Below are 23254 nucleotides of genomic sequence, written 5' to 3' on the forward strand. Positions count from 1 at the left end.
AAAAAATACTTTGCACTATGCATATTTGGGTAAAAAGGATACTCATCTATCGTGGAGCATGATCTGTTTGTGTAAAAAAATATTTGAATCCATCCAATATTTTTACATGTAAGAATAAAAAATATCTATGTTTTCATCATATCAAACTTTAACGTTAATATTAATATAATATTTAATCAAATTTAGTCATTTGAGTTATTTCAAAGTACTGTTTTATTACTGTCGTCATGTTCATTATGATTTCTAGTATATTATTTAATTACAACTCTATGGTTTTATTAATTATATAGTAAACAATGTACTGTAACTGGCCCTGTAATTATTTTTGTATCGATACCATAACTACATTTCATAATTTGACACTATGCGTGCTTAATAAATAATGATAAGAAATTATTTTTAAGGTTACGCGGTCAGAATAAAATATTACCCTCGTTAGTGTATACAGTAACTCCAGTTAATTTGATACCAGGTATTTTAGGACTTGCAAAATTGCTTTGGTAACCTACAACCATTTGTAATTAATTGTAAAGATTGGTACTTTAAGTGCCTCATATATATTTTTTATTTTTCACAGTCAATTTTGGTTAATGAGTTCGCAATACTGCCACTTTAAAAAGGATGAGAAAAAAATTATTTGTAGGACATTGTCGTTTTAATTATGGACTCGTTTTTCGTTCTCGTAGTGATTTTAATATTTGTCAATTGTAATAAATTGTAGTTGTGTTTGTGGATTATTGTATTATGTACTATTCACGAAAGAATAAATATTAAAAAGCAAGAGAGTGATTCGCTGCAGAGGACCTGTTGTTGGTTTTGGTCACGTAACATGGTGCAAAAGGTAAGTCCGGACAAACTCGAAGTTTTGGGAGGCCTGCCTAAAGGCAAACCAGCAGTCGTCCATTGTTAGTGCTTTCCACAAAATCTATTTCTTGCTCACAAAATTTACTCTCCACTATACGACTGCGGACACCAGTCGTCTTTCAAAATATATATATATATAAACAATAAACAAAATAAAAATAAAAAGCCTTTATTGCTATACTAATATTTTTACATTTGGTTAATATTACTATCGATAATCGGTACAGCTTGTCTTCCTACATAGGCCTCCTCTAAAGATTTCCATTCTGTCCTGTCCTTTGCTTTACGAGTCCATATTGGACCGGCTGTTTTCCTGATATCATCTTCCCATCTTACTTTCTGTCTACCTCTATTTCTTTTACCGTCTCGTGGATACTATTCTGTTGTTATTCTTGTCCATTTCTCTTCCTTTTCTCTTATCATGTGACCTATCCATCTCCACTTTAGCTGTTTATAAGTTTTATATGCATTTTTGAAATTTGTTTTATGTTTAATTGTTTTTAGTTTTACGCGGTCTTTTCTTTTTTACCCCTATTATATATTTATATATATAAACAATACCTATGTATTATTACGAAATTTCATAAAAATCAGTAAATCTGGAGGCGTTAATATTTTAAATTTAAAGTTTATAGTGCCTACACATGCTACGTAAGTGATGATTATAACTTTAATATAGCTATTAAATTAGTGTGAAATACGCCAATACGAAATACATAACTAACTTAAATAATAAAAAAAATTTGTACATAACACACATAGCGCCCTAAATTTCTACATTGATTTCTCGATCCTGTGGACTTGTTATTACAATATGCTAAAAATGTTGGGCTTGCTATTACAATATGTTAAAAATAACATCAGAAAGAGGATAAACATTTCTATGCATAATTATCGACTTCTTAGTACTATAATTTATTTATATATTTCTCCTTCGATATTCTATTTCTGAGAGTCATAATGACGATATAAGTAGCGGGCTGTTTCTATGATGAATTAATGGGAAATATATCTGTTTACTCATTTTCCTATAAATATACTAAAGATATAAATACGGTAATATTAATGCAAGAATAAATGCTATATTACTAGTGTCGATAAATATAGAATAACTATAAATATGTATATTGAATTCGTCTTCATATAAGTTGATATAAAATTAACCTACATTCATGACTCTGACTTAATATTAAAAAAATGTATATAGGCGATGTTTACGACATTAAAAGAAAGGATTTAAAATCATAATAAATGAGAGTATATATTAATTAAATTTCATTGTAAGGTATTTCTATATTATTCTGTATTTGAATATAGAATTTTATTCTGAATTTATTGATTTAAATTAATTAATTGATTCAGAATAAAATTTCATTCCATAAAATGACTACTACGTGGCTTTTTTATTCTATCCTAATATAATAAATCCGAAAGATTTTCAGTCTGTCTATCTGTAGATTCGTTATATAAATAAATTAATGTAATTAAAATTAAATATAAATAAAACATTCCCTTTTTTTCTATATTTATCCGTGTTAATTTTCTTTTGTGTTCTAACACGCAGGTACAATTATTTTTGGCGCCAAAAACATGAAACCCCCAGAGACTCGAACACGCCCATGCCCCATTTTCACCTTTATCGAGATGAACTTAGCCATGGCTCCTGAACAAATAAACATAATAGCTGCTTACACCACCCCTATTACATTATTGTTGGCCGCAAACGGTCCGTAGCGAAATTATTGAACGCTAACTAAACTGTTTTAACGGAAACAGTGATATTAAGCAGATAATTTTTAGTGTAATAACAAAAGATTTAGAATTATAAGACAATACAATTCTAAACATCTTTTTACCGGGGTGGACTTTGTAAAAAGTCGTTCACGTCCAAATGTCACATTGGTAGTTATTTATAAACAATTTTTTTGACGACCTCGGTGGTCTAGCGGTCAAGCACACCGCTTTACGACCGATGGTCGCGGGTTCGATTCCTCGCACGGCACAAACATTTGTATCCATGAGTACGATTGTTTGTATCGCTCTGGATGTTTTCTATGTATAATATGTATGTATTTACGAAAAAAAAAATATCTATGTATATGTATCAGTTATCTAGTACCCATAACACAAGCTCTAGCTAGCTTAACTTGGGTCTAGATGGCGCTGTGTGAATTGTCCTGAGATTATTATTATTATTATAAACAAGCGCTCAAGATACCAAACTCCACCAGAAGCAGAAGCAGGCCACCCGCCATTTGGTGGTACAATATTAAGAAGCAGATGGACCAAAACAATCTTACTACCCAGACAACCCATAATAGAGCTTCTCTGGCCCAGATGTACAGGGAGACCCGAACCCACATAAAATGGGAAAATGGATTGGACAAGGAGAATTTTTAATAAGCGATCCATTCCAGTTTTATGCAGATTTAATTATTAATAATAATAATAATAAAGCCGGTTATTTCCATATCCATCAGATTTTGTACAAATAAAAAAATAAAATGTGTTTAGTGTTTTTTTTCTTATGATCTACTTCTTAGTATTACAATGTCAATTATGCTATTTGTGGACATGAACCCCTATTTGGGTGAAGGCCTCCTCCATCTTTTTCCAATGTTTTTGACTATAGTTAACCAGTCTTATCCTAGTCGATAATGTCATCAGTTCACCGTCTTATTGGTCTTCCAACATGCATGTATACATCATACATGTATGTACATTTACCATTTATAACACAGAAACTAACCTCCTTTCCGGGAATCGGACAAATTCTAACATTTGATTTAACATTTCGCTTCGGCTTGATAGTGGAAAACGGTCTCAAAAACTTGTTTAAAATAATATTTGTACAAACCCAATCCTTTTGTTTCAGCTTTAATGAAATGGATTAGTAATTAAACAGAAGTTTCATTTGATTCAAGCGAAACGCTTTTGAGAATAATAAATTTGAATTCATTGCGCCTGATAGTACGAGCAAATTGTTTTAACTGTTATGGACTACAATACTGGACTGTTTTTGTTAAATCTGAACGTAACGATAATACTTAATATTCCGAATTATTATAATAATACTACGAACTTGTGCTAACTGAGTAATTGTACAAGAAAATAAATTTGTTACTTGCAATAGTCTCTCAAATATTAAAAATAAAATCATGAAATTTTAAACATGAATTAAATATATACACAACACAACGACTGTCCGGTTTAAATATATTTTCACGCTTATGTACAACTTAACTATGTAACACAAATTAAGATTGCAATAAAATTATTATTATTATTATTATAATACATACACGACTTAACGACTGATGAGGTCGTAAAATGTAACATTGTTAGACAGAGTATAGTCTTACAATAAACAAGCTTACGGCCCATCTGATGATTAGATGTTCGGGATAAGGCAGCCCGATCTTCAAAATAGTTTTAATGTTAGATATCTTTTTAATGAAGAACGTTTAACGAAGAAGCCTATAGGCTATATAATATCATGAGTAATAAGAGTGGAGCTGTATAGAGAAATGTATGTAGAAAATTTAACCATGTGTAATATCTGTGATAGTACATTATAAAGGAACGCTGAAAAATAATAAGTATACAGAAAGTACCGTAGAATAAAATGTGCAAACTATGACAATAAAATATCACAATAATCAAGTGAAATGCATGACACCACTTGCAAATCATAAATATACATGACATCTCGTCTCGGGTGATCTCCATCCGAGCAATTCATCTTTGCATATTCATCAGACAAAGCTCCCAGAACAATTGCATACCCGCTAGATATTGCGTTCATTTATATACAGACAAATTGCACAATAATAATAATAATAATAATAATAATTTCAGGACAATTCACACAGCGCCATCTAGACCCAAGTTAAGCTAGCTAAAGCTTGTGTTATGGGCCTTGACAACTGATACAAATACATAGATAATTTTTTTTTTTTTCGTAAATACATACATATTATACATAGAAAATACCCAGACCGATACAAACAATCATACTCATGAATACAAAATGTTTGTGCCGTGCGAGGAATCGAACCCGCGACCATCGGTCGTAAAGCGGTATGCTAGACCGCTAGACCACCGAGGTCGTCTCAATAACTATAACTATAATGTTTTAATAATATTATAAAATAAAATTTTTCATAATGTTAGAATGAAACATTTTGTACTGTCCGCCAGTGTTCATTATATATACTAACAAAGAAACACTCGCTAGCAAAAGTATGATTTAAATTAATTAAGTATCAATGTAAAGTTAACAGTTTGACCTTTCAAATTGTATAACTAGTTATTAAGTACTCAAGATCGCGTGGAATCGATTCCAAGTGAGTGATTCCATATTTTGCTCACGAGTGTAGTTCTGGCAAACGTTGTTTTGCCATATCAATTAATGTCGCTATTAAAAAATAAGGGCTCATGGTAGTAGGGTAAAATTTTAAAGTCGTATGTATATTTTAAATCTAATTTAGGGGGTTACTCTTTAAAAAAGATAACTACCTTTTTCAGACCTACCAAGTATACATATAAAATTTCATCAAAATCAGTTAAGTTGTTTCCGAAAAGTATGGCAACGAACGTTGTGACATAAGTACCTTATGTATTGGATATATATATTTCACTGCCTAATTTGAAATCTATCATCGAAACACAGCAAGCAGCTTGGCAGCTAAAATACAGTTGAGCAGTGGGTAACAAATTCTTTATTAATAAACCGCTGCCCAGGCGTAACAATATGTACGACGCGTGGGTCTGCAGCTTAGCTATTCTTACGCCTTACTTACGACTTTTTACACTCTACCCCTAGTAAATACGTAAAGAAAATAAGAAATCTAATAAATATACTAACGTCATATTGAAAATAAAAGAATAAAAAGACTATAACCTTTTAACACGTTAGCTGTCAATCCCTTTTCGAATTTGATTGGGGTTCGTAGGCATCGCAACGAATTTACTTGTATTACTAAAGCTATTTATGATACACTAGCTATGGTTATGGCTTCGTTCTCATAAGCTGCCTTTATACTGTACATTCTTCATCATTATTCTTCTCACAATTTCGAACTTGGATTCGATAGAGATGTACCGAAATATAAAACCAAAGATGGAAACAAACCGCTGATTGCAAACAATCAAAAGTGGCAATTCCAGTAGGACAATAACGAGCCACTGTCCCTTAAACAAACACTTGTACACAATAGGTGCTACAGACAGTCCCCTTTATCGGAGCTGCTTTGAAGCCAACGAAAAGGCTGCTCACTTAATCCTAGAATGCGTAGCAGCGACCACACAACGAACACAAATCCTCAAAACGGTGAGGTCGCTCCCTGAAGCCTGTGAAAACACCAGGAGACTTCTGCGCTTTTGGGAGAAGCCTGGCTGGCTTATTTAGTATTCTCGGCTCTACACGTACAACGGCCTAGATTAGAGACTGACTGCGGAGTCCAATTTACATTTACAGAAGAGCTAGGACGCGCAATCATGAGGGTTGCAATTAACTATTTTTAGTGTTCACTCTTTCTCGTATGATTACGGGTATATATCATATCGGTTCACTTTCTTTTAAAATTTCATTTTTTAAACCACAGATTTTATTTACCAAGGACATGTTTAAGATTTATAAATTATTATTAACTATATAATTACGTGTTTTTTCCATAGTCAGATGTCCGCCATTTTGCAATTTTTTTTTTTTCTTTATTTTGGCAACAAAAAGTCGTTATAAAAACATATAAATATACAAATAAAAGTAATTTTTTGACATTGAGTGCCGAAAATTTTTTACTCAATTTTATTTTTGGTGAGCCTAGTGAAAATAAAAACAAAACAATACAAATACAAAGAAAATCAATAAGAAAAATGAGTATGAATAAGAAATAAGAGTATTACAATACAAACATTATAATAATTATAATAACAAAAATAAAAATAAAAAGGGGGTTACTTTAGTATTTCGAAAAGTTTCTTTCTGTATGTAACTAAGGTGCAACAAAACGGATCCAATTCAACAAACTTTGTGTTATACATATTGACGGAACGGGGTATATAGCAATTACTGGTGTAGTTCTTTTTAAACCGTGGTGGTACCAACATGTTACTGGAGCGTCGAGTGTGCAGGTCTACGAATTTGTGCGTTAAAATTTATGGATGACAGGAGAAGGGAGAATCAATTTGACCATTCAACAATTTATATAAGAAAATCATATCAAACTGTTTACGACGATTTTCTAGACTCATAATCTTACAATCTAATAAAGACGACTCATAGTTTTTACCAACGTGTCTCAAGCGATAATTTAGTTGTTTAATGAAATTCTTCTGCACACTTTCTATTCGATTGATGTGCACCTTGATTCCAGATGACGGAACTAAAATCCAAAATAGAACGAACTAATGAAAAATATAATATTTTATAGGGTAATACGTCTAGAAATGGCTTGGTGACCCTATTAATGAACCCGAGACTTCTGAATGCTCTTTGGACAATTGAGTCTATATGTAAATTAAATGTTAGTTTTTCGTCCATGATAATACCGAGATCTCGAATACTTTTCGTACGTCTTAGTCGCGTGTTTCCTATGGTATAGTGGAACAGAAGAGGTTTAGATTTACGAGTGTATGTTATAATGTAGCATTTATCCACATTGAGAAATAGTTGATTGGTAGAACAATAAGATAATAATGAATTTATGTCAGCTTGAAGTTTAAATCGTTCTCGGTCTTTATCATTTTGTATAATTTGGTGTCATCTGCGTATAACAAGTAGTTTGAGTTGTTGATTACGTCTCCAATATTATTGATGTACAATATGAACAAGATAGGCCCGATATGGGATCCTTGAGGTATGCCAGAAGGAATATTTTTGAATCTAGATTGATATCCTTTGAGGCAAACTGCCTGACTTCGGTTACTTATGTAAGAATCCACCCTAAATCTAAGGAGACTGCCGTGTATACCAAGTCCCAAAAGCTTTTCTAGAAATGATTAAATTAATAATAAGCTAAAAAGTGTGTAAATGAAACCATATTAGTTTCGACCTGTACCGTGTTGATGTTCGGAAATACAAAAACATTGAAGGACACGAGAATCCGTGTGCTGATGTATAATATGTCGTTTCCAATAAAACGGTAGATTAAACCATAACGGTAGATTTCATAGATCTGAAAGAAATTAATAATAATAATGTCTATTTGCCTGTATACAAAAATATTTTCGGTATAATATGTAACCCCATTTCGTAAAATCTTCCAGAAATAGAAATTATATATTTAATTGTATATTAAATATATAAATATGAAAGCTGTTTCCGACGTAGCCTACATTACTTAATGGAATCGCCCACGCGTATCTATCTCATTTTTATATTTCCACTACCTGTGAAATATTATCATAATAATGTATTCCTACAAAAAAACACATTATAGCGACCCCAGACAATATCGGGTGAATAAACCTAAGTTCATTACAAAACATCGCTGCGTAACATTTGCTATTTTTTTATCATGTGCTATAATATCCGGCTTCGCACGGGTGTACATGTATTATACATATAAACCTTCCTTGAATCACTCTATATTATTTAAAAAACCGCTTAAAAATCCGTTGCGTATTTTTAAAGATTTAAGCATACACAGAAACGGGCAGACAGCAACAGCGACTTTATTTTATATTATGTAATAATATATCAAGAAATTCACACAGCGCCATCTACTCCCAAGATAAGCAGAGCTTGTGTTATGGGTACTAGACAACCGATAAAATACATGTAATACACACACATTACATTTTTTTTGTAAATAAATCCACATTATACATAGAGAATATCCAGACCGATACAAACAATCATAATCATGAATACAAATGTTTGTACCGTCCGATAAATCGAACCCGCGGCCATGGGATAGTAAAGCGGTAAGCTAAAACTCTAGACCAGCGAAACTGTCAAAGATTATACTTGGAATGGCAGATAAACTGACAGCCCATTCGATGGTAAGTGGCAACTGACATCTAGGGCTATTCATAAATAAAATTATGTCACTCGATAAGGAGGTGAACGACAAAGTGTGACATTAAATAACAAGAGATTGGAGATAAAAATAGTTCGTGTAAAAATAATAAAAGCTAAGACTCCTCTCATCCTAGGAGAGGTCTCAGATTTTGTGACATAATATTTCAATTTTACTACATGAAATTATATCTATTAAAATAAGACCTTCGGTAACAAAGATGGGGAGGAGCATAATCTTCTTAATTTTTTATCGGACTACTCTAATGTTTTTGGCCGCAGCTGGCCTTTACAGCTTCAATGGATGATAGGGGGCAAGTTCAGATGGCACTCCAAACCAAATGAAGGACTTATGGAACATCTGACGGCCAACTCCCGCCTAATGGATATGATTTTAGTCTGAGGGCACCGCTAGAGGTTCGAACCTCGGCTCAGGCCGTCGTAATTTCGAACCCCGTATGAATTGGACGGGAGATTTAAATTAGTCAATTGTAATGTAATTTGTAGTTGGTCCCTGTTCAAGCGCATTGACATAATGTGTGGCCAGAAATATATTTTTGAAACTGCAACACTGCAACGTCTAGTATTCGGCAGAACAGATCAAAACGACCATTATATTTCAGATTCAAATTAGCTAACGATCATATAAGCATCCATTGTACAATTTTCATTCAATTACAAAACTAGCCAGGAATCTCCGACTTTTATTGGACAGCCTCGGTGGTCTAGTGGTTTAGCACACCGCTTTAGTATTGATAGAGATATTCTGGATTACGTATACAGTTGTCGATTGCAGTTGCACGTTACACACAAACTGTTACTTAGCAACAATACTTATTTTAAATGTGATGGCTAATACGGTCCCTTAATCCATTACATTTAAGACACAAACATTTGTAATATAAAACAATATACAGAAGAGTAAACAATAGAACTACTAGCAAAAACATATCCAAAATTAAATCTGTAACAATTTCTGTTGGACCTATACCGCCTTTTCAGAATTTTGATTTGTTTTCACCACTATATTCTGAATTCACTAAATTATATTCACTTTTCTAGTCCATAACCTGATAGAGATATTCAGTGGATTGTATACTTATTTTAAATGTGATGGATTATACTTTTTCTACTTCAATCAATGTGCCTAAATATATATATTTGATTTACTATGTATAAAAAACTGTATCCATGTATTTATATCAGTTGTCTAGCACCCATAACACAAGCTCTGCTTAGCTTGGAACTAGATGGCGCTGTGTGAAGTGTCCTGAAATATTATTATTATTATTACAAAATCAAGATCTTCATCTCACGAAAAGGCGCAAATAGTCCCTAATTATAACTTAGCCGAGAAGAACTTCAAAAATATATTTATTTATTCAATTACATTTATTGATTATAACTACACTTTTGGCAGCTCCACTATGGAGGCCAGTTCCTATAATTTTGATGAAATAATATTACATATTTAATAGGTAAACGCTACATCGTCAGCGAAACTACACGCTAAAGAATTTGTAGCTAACGGTGCAACCTAGATCATGATTTTATTATAAAGGTTATTGTACATATACTGTTATATTAAAATACATATTATTACTTGTAATTATTGTCATACAATGTGTCAATTGTAATTGTCATGTCAAACACCCTTTACAACTGTGTCTCTGTTAAAGTGGAATCGAAGTTGTGTTGCGAACACGACTGAGTAATGATTAAGTGATAATTTCAAATATATTTATAACTAACTGTGACCCGCGGTTTCGATCGCGTTGAATCCTTTAAATAAAAAATATTTGTCTTTTTTAAATAAAAAATCATATGTTCATTCTAATACCTCCAAGAACATGTGTACAAAATTTCATGATGATCGGTTCAGTAGATTGCGTGAAAGCGTAACAAACATCCCTACATTCACATTTATAATATTAGTAAGGATATATGTTGTAGTTATTATGAAATATTGTATAATTAATATATTTCATAATATATAATTATTGTACATCAATAATTATTGTATATCGCGCAGTGTTTAAATTTTAACAAATATAATATGAATGATAATTCCACACATTACAGCTTTTTGAAATAGTATAAAGATATACAAATGAAGTTCTAGTATGTGATGCTAGCGTGTAAGGATGTTGAATTAATAAGAGTTAAATTATTATCCATTGTATAATCATATACACGTGGTATATTATATATTATAGCCTTAACAGATTGCGTATTATGGCTAAACATTAAATCAGAAGCAATGCAGCTGCTTTAATTCTCGGCTGAAGCTTAGAACCACCTGCATGAATATATAGCATGCACTCGTGCTTCGTAACTAATGTGACCATTAGCTAGGTATGGAAGTGGGACAATCCTGCAGACTATCCTGCTGTGACGCTAGGTAAAAAATCCCGTTTTTATAGAAAGAATGCGGGAACTGTGTTGGACAAAAAATATGTTTGTTTAACAAAGATTTTTTCTGTTCTTTTTAATTATTTTTTATGTTCCACTCTTGTATTAGTGTTTTATTTTTAGTATGCAATCAGAATATTATATACTGACTAGATGTCCCGGCAATCGTTGTTTTGCCTTAAAATAAAAAATTAGGGGTGGACTACCCCTAACATTTAGGGGGATGAAAAATAGATGTTGGCTGATTCTCAGACCTACTCAATACGCTCACAAAATTTCATGAGAATCGGTCAAGCCGTTTCGGAGGAGTATGGGAACGAAAACTGTGACACGAGAATTTTTATATAATATACAGTTTACTTACAACAATAATTTAAACTCATTTCACAGTTGTTTACCATTTTATAACAATATATAAGCGAGATATTTACCATAATAATATTATTGTTTTTAAAACTTTGTTCGCCATTGTTTATTTATTTATTATTCTTTATTGTAACAAAAAAAAAATACAAAAGATAACAGTATTTAGAATATATAGGTACAAAAAGTGGTCTTATCGCTTAAACGATCTTCTCCAGAAAACCTTTGGGTAGAGGAGAAAAGACAGAAGGTGGTGGATGGCGCATGATGGAATAGAAGAAACATACATTACAATTGTACACAACATATAAACGATATATTTCATAACGCTGTTTACTACAATATTGATTTTTCAGTCGAGCCATTACCGGGACATTTGCAACAGCTTAAATATCAGGATTTCTTTAATAATCATCATTGCCTTGCCTTTATCCCATTATTTGGGGTCGGCGCAGTATGTCATTCTCTTCCACTGCTCTCTATCGGTCGTCATATCTAAACATACTCTTCTTTTATTCATATCATCTTTCACACAATCCATCTATCTTTTCTTAGGGCGTCCCCTCCCTTTACATCTTTCTAAAGGGATTTCTTTAATAATATCATAAAAAAATAAATTAAACATCTCGTCTGCATAATGTGTATAATTATAAACAACCTTGTAATAAATTTTAAAACAGTGTTTATGTGAGTAAAATAAAGAGAAAAACTTGCATACTAAAAATAAAAATAGAAGTACACAAGAGTGGTATACAAAACAAGAAAAAAAAACTAGCAATAATCTTTGTTCAAACAAAATTTAATTTGCAACACTTTTAAACAGTCATTTTTTATTCTACCGTTACCGTTGTGGAAACAGTTTCAGCGATGAAGAACGAGTAAAAATATTACTGTATTGTTTCTCTTGTTTTCGTTCCTGTTTTACGGCGTCCCACTTTGCAAGCAAATAAATGGTCACATCATTTGTACGGTATGTCACATGAGTAAATAAACCCATACTGCAAATATGGTCTAGATATATCCAATACTATTTGTGCATAACTCAGCCATAGTATAATAGAGTGGAAAGGGGATTATTAGTCACGGGAACTATTGGCCCTATTGCTGATAACTCTCCACGCAAATCCTGTAATCCAACATGGTAACTAACCACCAAAACACAAGTAAATAAGTTAATTTCTGGTGAATTATAACCGATGAGCTGACTGACCTGACTTCCTGCTCATCTTACTAACACCAGTGGAGGATGATAATATGAACATGAGGCAGATCAGTTAACGTATCGTGATAAATTCACCTGGAATTAATCACGATAGCTTCCAGAGGCAACCGCGTGGCGGTCAACCTGACATAGTTCATTACTAGCAATGGGGTCGAGATTCCACAGGTTGTTTCCTATGTTTGTATTTATAAAAGTATTTATCGATTTATCTTTTTGTCTAGTAATGGGTACTGGACAAAAAGATAAATCGAACATAAGCTCTACTTTTCTTGGAACTACCCCTATCTAGTCAACCAAGCCACAAATATCATACATATGTATGATGTTGTGGTAGGTCAGGTTACACAATACCTTTCTCCCTGAAAATCATGGTGATTCCTAGTGATTCCTCAAGGTGGACTAACTGACCTGATTTCATGGTCATTTTATCATGTTCCACTGGTGCCCCACCAGCGTAAACCGTTGACGAAAATGGATACGTCATTCCTATCATCCATAAAAAAACAGTGGTTTCCAGGGGGAGTTGAGTGGAGGAGGTGAAAATGTGACGCAAATAAAATTTGCGAGTACACTAGCATAATGTAACTCGTCACAGCAATTGAAAATAAACAATAACAAATGTACGGTTTTCAATCGAGTTTTTATTACATATTCTCATCGTGCACATGCTAATTGGGGTTTGTTTGAAAAAAAAAAGCATTTAAATTATAAATATCGCTCTAAATATATTGTACAAAACATGCGAAGTTTCAAAGGAATCTAAAATGAGTGTGGAATAACAAACGGTATTTCAGGAATTCCTGAAATGTGTGCTTTTCCTGTGTAGCACATACCACGGCTCGTTTGTAACGCCACTGAAATAATGCGTAGTTCTGAAACCGTGTCCTTTAGTGGGTAAAAGCTTGTTAAATATTAAATTTGTCTACATATTACTTAAAAGTAAATAATTATAAAATTTTAAGTAACTTAAAATTTTATAATTATTTACTTTTAAGTTAAGTTAAATTTAGTTAAGTTAATTTAATTTTACTTTCAAGTTAAATTAAGTACTTTTAAGTAACTCCTGAACAAAAGATAAATTGTAGCTAAGAACCATTTCAGTTACGTCAGCGTGCAAACCAAAAAACCACATCATAATTCATTTAGAAGGTACAATACTACAGACAGACATACATATATGGACACCATAAAATTATAAAATGCCTCATTTTACGTTGCCTCTTTATGATCTTGCCCTATAATTAACATGTAGAAAATGCTAAAGTATGATATTTAACTTGAAAATTTTACACATTTGCAATAAAGATAAAAAATAAATTAAGGACTATGGATGTACAAAAAAGCTCCTAACTAAGCAAGACTTGCATTTCGCAGTCGTTAAAACCTGATAGGTATAATTCAATAATTTTATTGTAATTATATAAGCATTATAATGGAAATTTCATAGTAGATTAAGCTAAATATAAGTCAACTAGTCTAAATATACGTTGCAGAAAAATAAACAAAAATGATATTTTAAAATGTAAGTATAATAAAAATTACCTTAAAAGTATATATGTTTAAAGCATCCGCAGTCTCTATGTAACAGTAGGTAGACGTAAAAATAATAATTAAAACCTATTGCGAACAAAGTCAGGCACATGTAGTAAGCGAACAATAGCGAGGTACGAGTACTGACAGAAATATCCACATCAACCCTAATTTGTCGGCAAGCTCCATCCCTATGGAATAACTTGGGGGTCCATAAATAATCATATTTTATTTTTCTCATTTACAATTCAAGCGCCAACTGAAATGTCACAAGTATATAAAACATGTATTTCATTGCTACAACTGTATCGTGAGCTGTTTACGTAAACAATGGAAGATAATCATATGCATTGTATATATATTTTTTAATATAATTGGAATGACAATCATAAGTGGTTGCTAACTATATATATTAACCCTAGAAATATAACGGTATTATGTGTTTAGCTGCAATATATAAAGAACACTCGGTTGACTAATTTGTTACTTACATTTCAAATTTAGAACAATAGTATAACTTCTATATATAAATATAAAGTAATCATTTGATTAATTTGTAATGTCACGAATTATTGGTGGCGCCGTCGTACCGTCGTACTCCCATTAATACATATAGGGTATTCAAATGGGAAGGAGAAAGGAAAGCCTTCTGTCTGTTCGAGGCAACCGAGACGACCAGACGTGGAATACAGAAACGCAATTTACATGGAGTGTTTGAAAAAGGAATTCGTTTCGAAGAAAAGGAAATCCCAATATGTGACATCCATGCGATGGCATTCCAGAAGACGAAGGTCATAGCTTTTATCCTATAATTTCTCTCTCTTATATCGCCTATCAATCAAAATAAACAGCTACCAAAGCAAGTTGCTTGGCAGCTGATATAGGTGAGATGGAGGTACAACTTCTGGCAAAGTCTTCCGCTATACATAAACAGCAATACAGACATCATGTTGTTATATAACGACGCCTTACACCTCATGGTAATTTAGTAAGTATCAAGTACACGTCGACGAGTAACTACCCCATATAGACAGGTGTGAATGTAGATTTCATTTGTACATTACAATTAATCAACAAAAACAAACATGAGTGGATTTAAATAAAAATAATTCCAAAGCCATTTTGTTACGGTTTAGTCCAAAAATAAATTTATGGAAGAAATAAAGAATGTAAAAGTATTTTCAGTTATCTATGCTTATGTTTCCGACATTATTTTAGACGAAAAAGTACGTCTTTTTGATATAAAACTTTCACTCTATTTTATGAGTAGTAATAAAAGTTTCAGTTCAAAGTAAAATTTAAATGAGATTTGAAATAAATCACTACATATTCCAGTACTGTAATTCAACACCACCAAAACATCAAGTTGTGTTTTTTAAACTAGCTAATCGCTACAGATTTAACCCAGAAACTGAACAATAATTAATCTATTCTTTCTGTTATATATATTTACGCGCATAGAATACTAACGAATTTATTAAGTTTAAAGTAAAAGTAAATGAGTAACTGTTATAGTACTATAACTCAACACCACTAAAACATTAAGTTGTAAATTATAAACTAACTGATCGCTACAAATTTAAGTCAGTAAGTGAACAATTGAATTTGTTCAGTTTCTTGATTCTATTCACACATTTCTTTCTGTTTTAGGTTTTTATATATGAATACTAATGACCTTATTAAATTCAAAGTAAAATGAAATGAGAATTAAAATAAGTAACAATTACGGTACTATAATTCAACATCACTAAAACATTAAGTTGTATTTTATAAACTAGCTGATCGAAGGATGTTGGTTTGCAGTACAAATTATTAGTACCTACAGTGTTCGGATATAGACTGCATTATTCATTACAATAGAGTGAGTCTGCGACTTCGTCCACGTTTTTTTTTTCGGACTACTCTAATGCTGTTGAAGGCCTGGCCGCAGCTGGCCTTTACAGCTTCACCGGACATTCACGTGGAGTTTAGACCTTATATATATAATTCTCGTGTCACATATTAGTTACCATAGTCCTCCGAAACGGCTTGACCGATTTTTATGAAACTTATTATGCATGTTCAGTTGGTCTAAAAATCGACTACTATCTATTTTTCATACTCTTAAGTGATAAGGGTTCTCCACCCCTAATATTTTATTTTTATTTTGTAGACATTTTTTTTATAGTGTGGCACTAAAAAATATGTACAACCCCAAATTTTCACTCTTCTACCATCCACCCCATTTTTCAACATCAGTTTTCATTTATATGATAATACTACGTTTGCGGGGTCAGCTATTTTTTATCATCAGGTGAATCGTCAATTTCTTTTTATTAGCTAAATTATTACCACAACACAGGTAAATAAGAAAATATATAGTTTAAAAAAGTTTCTTTTCAGCAACATTTTCAGTTTGCAGGTAGTTTTAGCTTACATAGCAAACTTAACGTATAAATCTCAAACACTTGATTCTTAAACTTATAAAGTTGTTATTACTAGTTTCTTATAACTAATACACTTTTCGCGTGTTCTAACTTGTCGCCGAACTGACTTATTTCTTCACGCTATTACCGTACAGTATGTTTGACCGTCTTCAAAAAGGAAGTTCTTAACCTCAAAAAAAAGGGGTGGTTCTCATTTCGACAATTGAATTTGTTTGTTGGCAGTCTAGTAGCTCATCATTTTTCGGATTGTTTTATACTTTCTACGGGAAGCAATTTTGTTGTTTTTTTTATTTGAAAAGTGCTGCTTCTCATAAGTCTTGTGGTGCCATATAAATTTTATCAAATAATAATAACAACCCTAGTTAGGTTTAGTGTAAATTGTTTAATTCCCCTATTTATTTGTTTACTTCTTTCATTATGTATAATTTCTGCCAATCAAGAGGTAAGTCTTCTAGCTCTCCTGAGGCAATTACCTCATAGTTGATACCGGGGCTAAGGGGTTCGCCCTGAGGCCCCAACTATAACTTTTTAGGAAGGTGCAGAAGACCAGTCATCAGCATATTTTAAACTTAATTTTTTTTTACTTGACAAGAAGCATATCTACTACTACTTCTCGAAATTATATTTTAGCTCTGGCTGAATATTGGTGGTCCACCATTGTAAACAATAAACCTTTGACAAATAAAACTAGGTCCCAGAAATAAAATGTTTATTCCCCGATCATCCCGCGCGCCCCGAGCGTTCCAAGTCCCAAATCTCTTTTTGATTTTAACTGTCAGACAATACTTCGACAGATGTTCCCAGATTTAACTGGAAATAAATGATTTATGACATAACTTTTTTATGACTGACCCGAAGATACTGTTGAAAAAGGTTAAGTAAGTTTCAGTAGGCATTTCACGGCAGAAAATTTTCTGCAAACATCAAACAAATTTAATCCACGACAGCTCCGTCTTGTTTGCAACGACAAAAATAACATTAACGCAATAAGCTTAGAAAAATTATCCTTCTTCCTCACCCCGCCGCTTCCCATTATGCGGGGTCGGCTTTTCGAATCTTAAGGCGCCATACGTTTCGGTGGTACGCATCGTCATTTAACAGGCCCTTCATGTCGCTATGTACGTTAGTCAACCAGGTGGTGACCGGCCACGTCCTCTTTTTATTGTAGCAATGCAAAGGCACTTTTTCACAACGTGGTTTTCAGGTTAACGCAGAATATGTACTTATCACCTAAGTCTACATTCTTTAAGTGTACATCATGCTCGTTTCAGAATTTTTTTTTCATATATTTTGTTGCATAACTAACTTCGACTAAAACAGACGATGTATACAAAATTGTCTGATCTACTGATCATAAAATGGCTATCAAAAATTTACAGTATAATTGCATTGCACGCAATACGTCCAATTACGAAACACCTGTACGAGAGACTATGGATAAGAAAAATATTTTTTATTCAAATAAACTTAAGTAACTTACTACTGCATTTTCGGAAAGTAGATTCAACAAATCTACCTCGATAAATTTAAATCTATCGAAGAAGATCTTATAAAAAGTGGTGTGTGAAAATAACTCTGTCTCAGTTATTACAGCCGCATGGAAGATTTGTGAGGTCTATGAGAAGGGAGAGATAAGACAATGAAATTAGAGTATGAGAGGCATGACGTCTTAGAATTCCGGAATGAAAACGCAAGAATGATATTATGGGCGTCACATGATAACGTTATGTACATCATATAGCTACCTTGCATCAGTTTTATCAATTATATAAAAAAGAAACAGTAAAGTTAGACTATATTATTATATAAATAATAACCCTGAACAATTAACACAGCGCCATCTAGTCCCAGGGTAAGCAGAGCTTTTTTGTATGTTTTTATTTGTTTGTGTTCTATCTCAGAGTTAGCTTATTAGTTTTGGATGCGGGTTTCACGCTAAGCTTCACTAAAATTTATTGTTCGTTACATTCCAATCGATTTAATAACAATATATGTATGTCTAATAAGTTGCAGGCTCTGTTATTAATTTCAAAGGAGATTTTATTACAACATCCAGGTGACAAATATTGAAATAAACAAACGGCCGTGTACGAATTCATCGTTCTTAATCTGTCAGCAGTTCTCTCGCGCATAATATTAATGTGTTTCCATGTGAGAGTACAGCGTCGAGTTTTCCATAACTTTCACCTATATTCCTTTTTACGCGCCATTAAATTATGACAGAGCATTTTGAAGCTGAGTAATCTCTTGAGAGGGCACAGATTTTTTATTCTTTTATTTTGATTTATATAGAGATATCGTCCGCGATGAATTTCCTATTATTGCTCAAACTTGTAGCTATCTATGTGTAATTTCTGCCTATTTGACAGCCTCGGTGGTCTAGCGGTTCAGCACACCGCTTTACTTCCGATGGTCGCGGGTTCGATTCCTCGCACGGTACAAATATTTGTATTCATGAATATGATTGTTTGTATCGAACTAGTTATTTTATATGAATATATTTGGAAAAAATGTAATTGTATCAGTCGTTTAGTGTCCATAACACAAGCTCTACTTAGCTTGAAATTAGAAGGCGTTGTATGAAATGTCTATAATGATATCATTACATATTACGTACATTTGTACAGACTAGCATATACGCGCGGTATGATATAACCCTGTTTCAGAGCACTTTTTATTCGTAGAGAGCCGGTCGACTCCTGACGTATCAGAAAATGAACTGTCAGTCTGCCATGTTTGTCTGACTTTTTCACGTCCACTTGTTACAGAAATCCAATTCGCGTTGCAAAATATTTTTTACATAAAAGCTCCATATTTGAAGCATGTAGGGTAATGAAATATCGCATATAAAGTATATAATATTATTCAAACCACATTGTCACATGTAAATGCGTAGACAAAACACATTTATAAAAGTTCGAGATTATGGTAAGCAACCATTTTGTATGGAAACGCGGTATTCGCAAATTACTTTTATTCCAGTCGACCTTCGTTGGTAATTCCAGAATACAAAATATATATTCTGGTTCACAAAATGTATGAGTATAAGAACGAACGGTATCGAGTTTTTGTTCGCTTCTAAAGTGAAATGCTGATAAGTTGGCTTTAACATTTTTTTCCGTATACAAAGTGAGATTTTATAACCTTTACCAAGCCACAGAATATTTATAGTACTGCTACAAAGCGCCGACACTTTTGCAAGATTAAAAGTTATATTAAATTGCACTTCTCAATTTACATTAATTTTAGACAATAACCATTTTGTAGTCTTGCTATAGTCTTTATGGAGATTCCCTTGTGATGAGTCTGAGTTCCGAATGAGTGGCAGAATCAATAAAATTATGACTATTCAAAATTGCTTATAGTAAGTTTATTTGAATAAAGATTTTTATAATTTATTTTTCTGTTATATTGGGTTGTGAATATTAGGTCTTAAGAAGACGTAGATCGACATATTTTGTTTACAGATACTAAATATTTATATTTTAGTTATGATGTAATATGTATGTGAATAATAAGAAAGTAAACACTATTGATCAACAAAGACACAATACTATCCATTCCGAACGGTAGAAGATATTGCAATATTATATTTTACGTCTATCTATGCCCGCGACTTCGTCCGCGTTAAGTAAAGATAAGTTTCAAGCTTCTAGATTTAAAAATTACGACACTTCCATATAATGTTACATCCCCCTTTCAACCCCGTACAACCTTATATACGTATTAACAAGTAGCCTATGTCCTATCTCAAGTTCTATCTACTATGTACCAAATTTATTTAAATCGGTTCAGTAGTTTTGGTGTGAAAGCGCGTCAGACTGACAGAGTTACTTCCGTATTCATAATATTAGTAAGGAAGGAAGGATGGGTATTAAAGTAATTGATTGATGACAGTAAAATTACAGATTACGGAGGCACGACATGTTAAACGTCCACATGATGACGTAATGTCGGTGATTGTTTTTTAATTCCTTGAATAATTCACGCAGCACCATCTAGTGCCAAACTAAGCAGAGCTGTGTTATGGGTACTAAACAACTGATATATACATATATATATTTAGATGCCTTTTCTTATAAATACATGCATAATATATTTAACCACTGTTGTAGTTTAGGTGGCCCGACGCTTTGCTTTCAATGGTCACGAGTTCAATTCCTCGCATGGTACATACATTTTGGAGTCATGCATATGATACTGTATATTGTTCTAGGTGTTTTCTAAGCATATTAAGTATGTATTTACAAACAAAAATGTATCTATGCATTTATATAAGATAGATAGAAAATTGTTACTTGTATCTTAGTACACACTTATAAGCTTAATTACAAATAGTATAACAATACAGATTATTTACTATAAGGGTAAGATCAATGTACTACAATAAGGGTAAACCTGCATGTATAAGTCCTCTAATACACATGTAATAAGCTTTGAATTATCCAGGAAAATATAAGTGTATAAAATTTCATACAGATGTATAGGTTGTTACTTATAATAATCATTATAATAAGATTTATTTTTATTCACTGTCAATAGTTGCTACATTTGTCGCTCCAGTAATAAAAGAAACATAACCTGTACAAATATATAATACCTAAAGACGGTTACGAGCGCTTTTGTTTTACATTTTATTTCTCTCTTTTATTTCCAATAGTGTTCCGTCTATTCGCACCTCGTCGCAACAAGATTCATTTTACGATCGCCAAGTAACCACAAAGTACGGTTTAAAACAAAACACGTACATCACGACCTACCTAATCTCCGCGGTGCAATTCCCAAACGACAAATCACAGGGCGAGTACCCTTCATGAATAAATTCGAAGCGAGAATAAACTTTGCTATATCTCAATGGACTATACGTATTGTAGCGACATCCATACTCTTTGTAGTTCAATAAATATCATTACAATTTTAACCTATTATACTTTGTAGAGTACAATTTTTTAGCATTTCATGGATTCACCGTGCGGGTGCCGGGTCCATTGTGTGACAGAGAACCTGGACCCGTTTCTCTCCCTGCCCAAAGCTGCGTAAATGACTGGACATTCGAAATGAAAGGTGTTATGATAGTAAAAGTCCATAATGAAGGGGCATAACACACGGGGAAAAGGGATTATTTAACTTTTGTCCACGTTTGTCAGTGCTAGTAATAGTGTTAGCAATGACAAACCAGTATGGCAATAGTTGTTCACGCACAAAATTTTCAATTAACGTTAGACATATCTGTCTTTAAAAAAAAGAAATACAGTTGAGTTTCTTGCGAGTTCTTATTAATTATATATGTATGCTGAACTGTTTACAAGTTGCTAAAATGTCCTACATGAATAAATTTTTTTTATTTCAAAATGTCATCTCTGGTTGACATCTACGCGATCCCTTCTAAGGGGGATTTCTAAATAACCGTGATTATTTCTTGTTACATTCACCACAATGATCTGACTGATCTGAATTCATGATCATCCTATTATCTATGATCCTCTCTACTGGTGCACAGCTAGTAAATATACTTGTACTTTCTGTACAAGTAAAATATCCAAACACCAAAGCAAAGAAATAAAAAGTTTAAATTTCCGTCATTTCTGACCTTGTAGCATTAATGTATATATAATAAGGTGAATTTATTTATTTACCTCTATATAAATCTCTTCTCAAACTGCTACCTTTTCTGAGGATGATTCTGAAAGAAACAAATTAAAGAAATATATTCAAACACTTATGGTATTCTCGTTTTATTTAAGTTAATACACGTCAACAGACGGTAGATAGAAAATTAAATAAAGATGCAATAATTAATATTAAAAATAATAGATTTAAACAAGCACTGTCACGCTCTTCGTAATGGAAAATATTATATATATATATTAATTAATATAAATAAAATTAAACGTCAAATCAAGATGTAACGTGAACAGACTTGAGCTATGTTTTGTCTCAAAAGTGGACGAAACCGCAGGTAACAGCTAGTATCATCTGAAGGTCCGTACCTAATATGTACAAAGTATACCTCGCTAAAAAGTTCCAGCAAATTTTCAATAGCAATCTTCGTTTAATTAATAAAAAAGTAATCCTATGAACTCCAGGCAATTGGGAACACACTGCCTATTACGTCACTCAAAAAAAATGGCGTCAAAATTATTTTCTAACCCCCGACTTCATCCTGCGGAACGAACGGGACACGGTCATTTGTAATTCGTTTTGCTACATATGTTCGCATTTGGCTTGATATTATTTTGCGAAATAGCATGACCCAGGGTTGTCATCCTCAGAAACTATTACCACGTACAAATAAATAAGAGAATCTCGTACATTTTCGTACAGTCATATTGTTATCGAGTGGTGAGAATGAGGGATAGACAAGAGATAAGTAAGAAACAATTAATAGGTACTATTTTATATTTTGCCTCCATA

At 32.6% G+C, this 23254-nt stretch overlaps 1 protein-coding gene across 1 annotated transcript in view; it reads right to left on the bottom strand.

Annotated features, from left to right (window-relative positions):
• The window catches only part of LOC131848597 (lachesin-like), a gene marked incomplete at its 3' end in the record, with an annotated part of 84761 nt that extends 62268 nt beyond the window's left edge, over window positions 1-22493 (bottom strand). The window contains exon 1 of the mRNA XM_059198514.1: window positions 22477-22493. The remainder of the gene's footprint in view (window positions 1-22476) is intronic.
• Window positions 22494-23254: the final 761 nt, after the last annotated feature.

The sequence above is a fragment of the Achroia grisella genome, unplaced genomic scaffold (assembly GCF_030625045.1).
Source record: "Achroia grisella isolate CSIRO2021 unplaced genomic scaffold, CSIRO_AGI_Agris_v1 utg5640, whole genome shotgun sequence".
Classification (NCBI taxonomy): Eukaryota; Metazoa; Arthropoda; class Insecta; order Lepidoptera; family Pyralidae; genus Achroia; species Achroia grisella.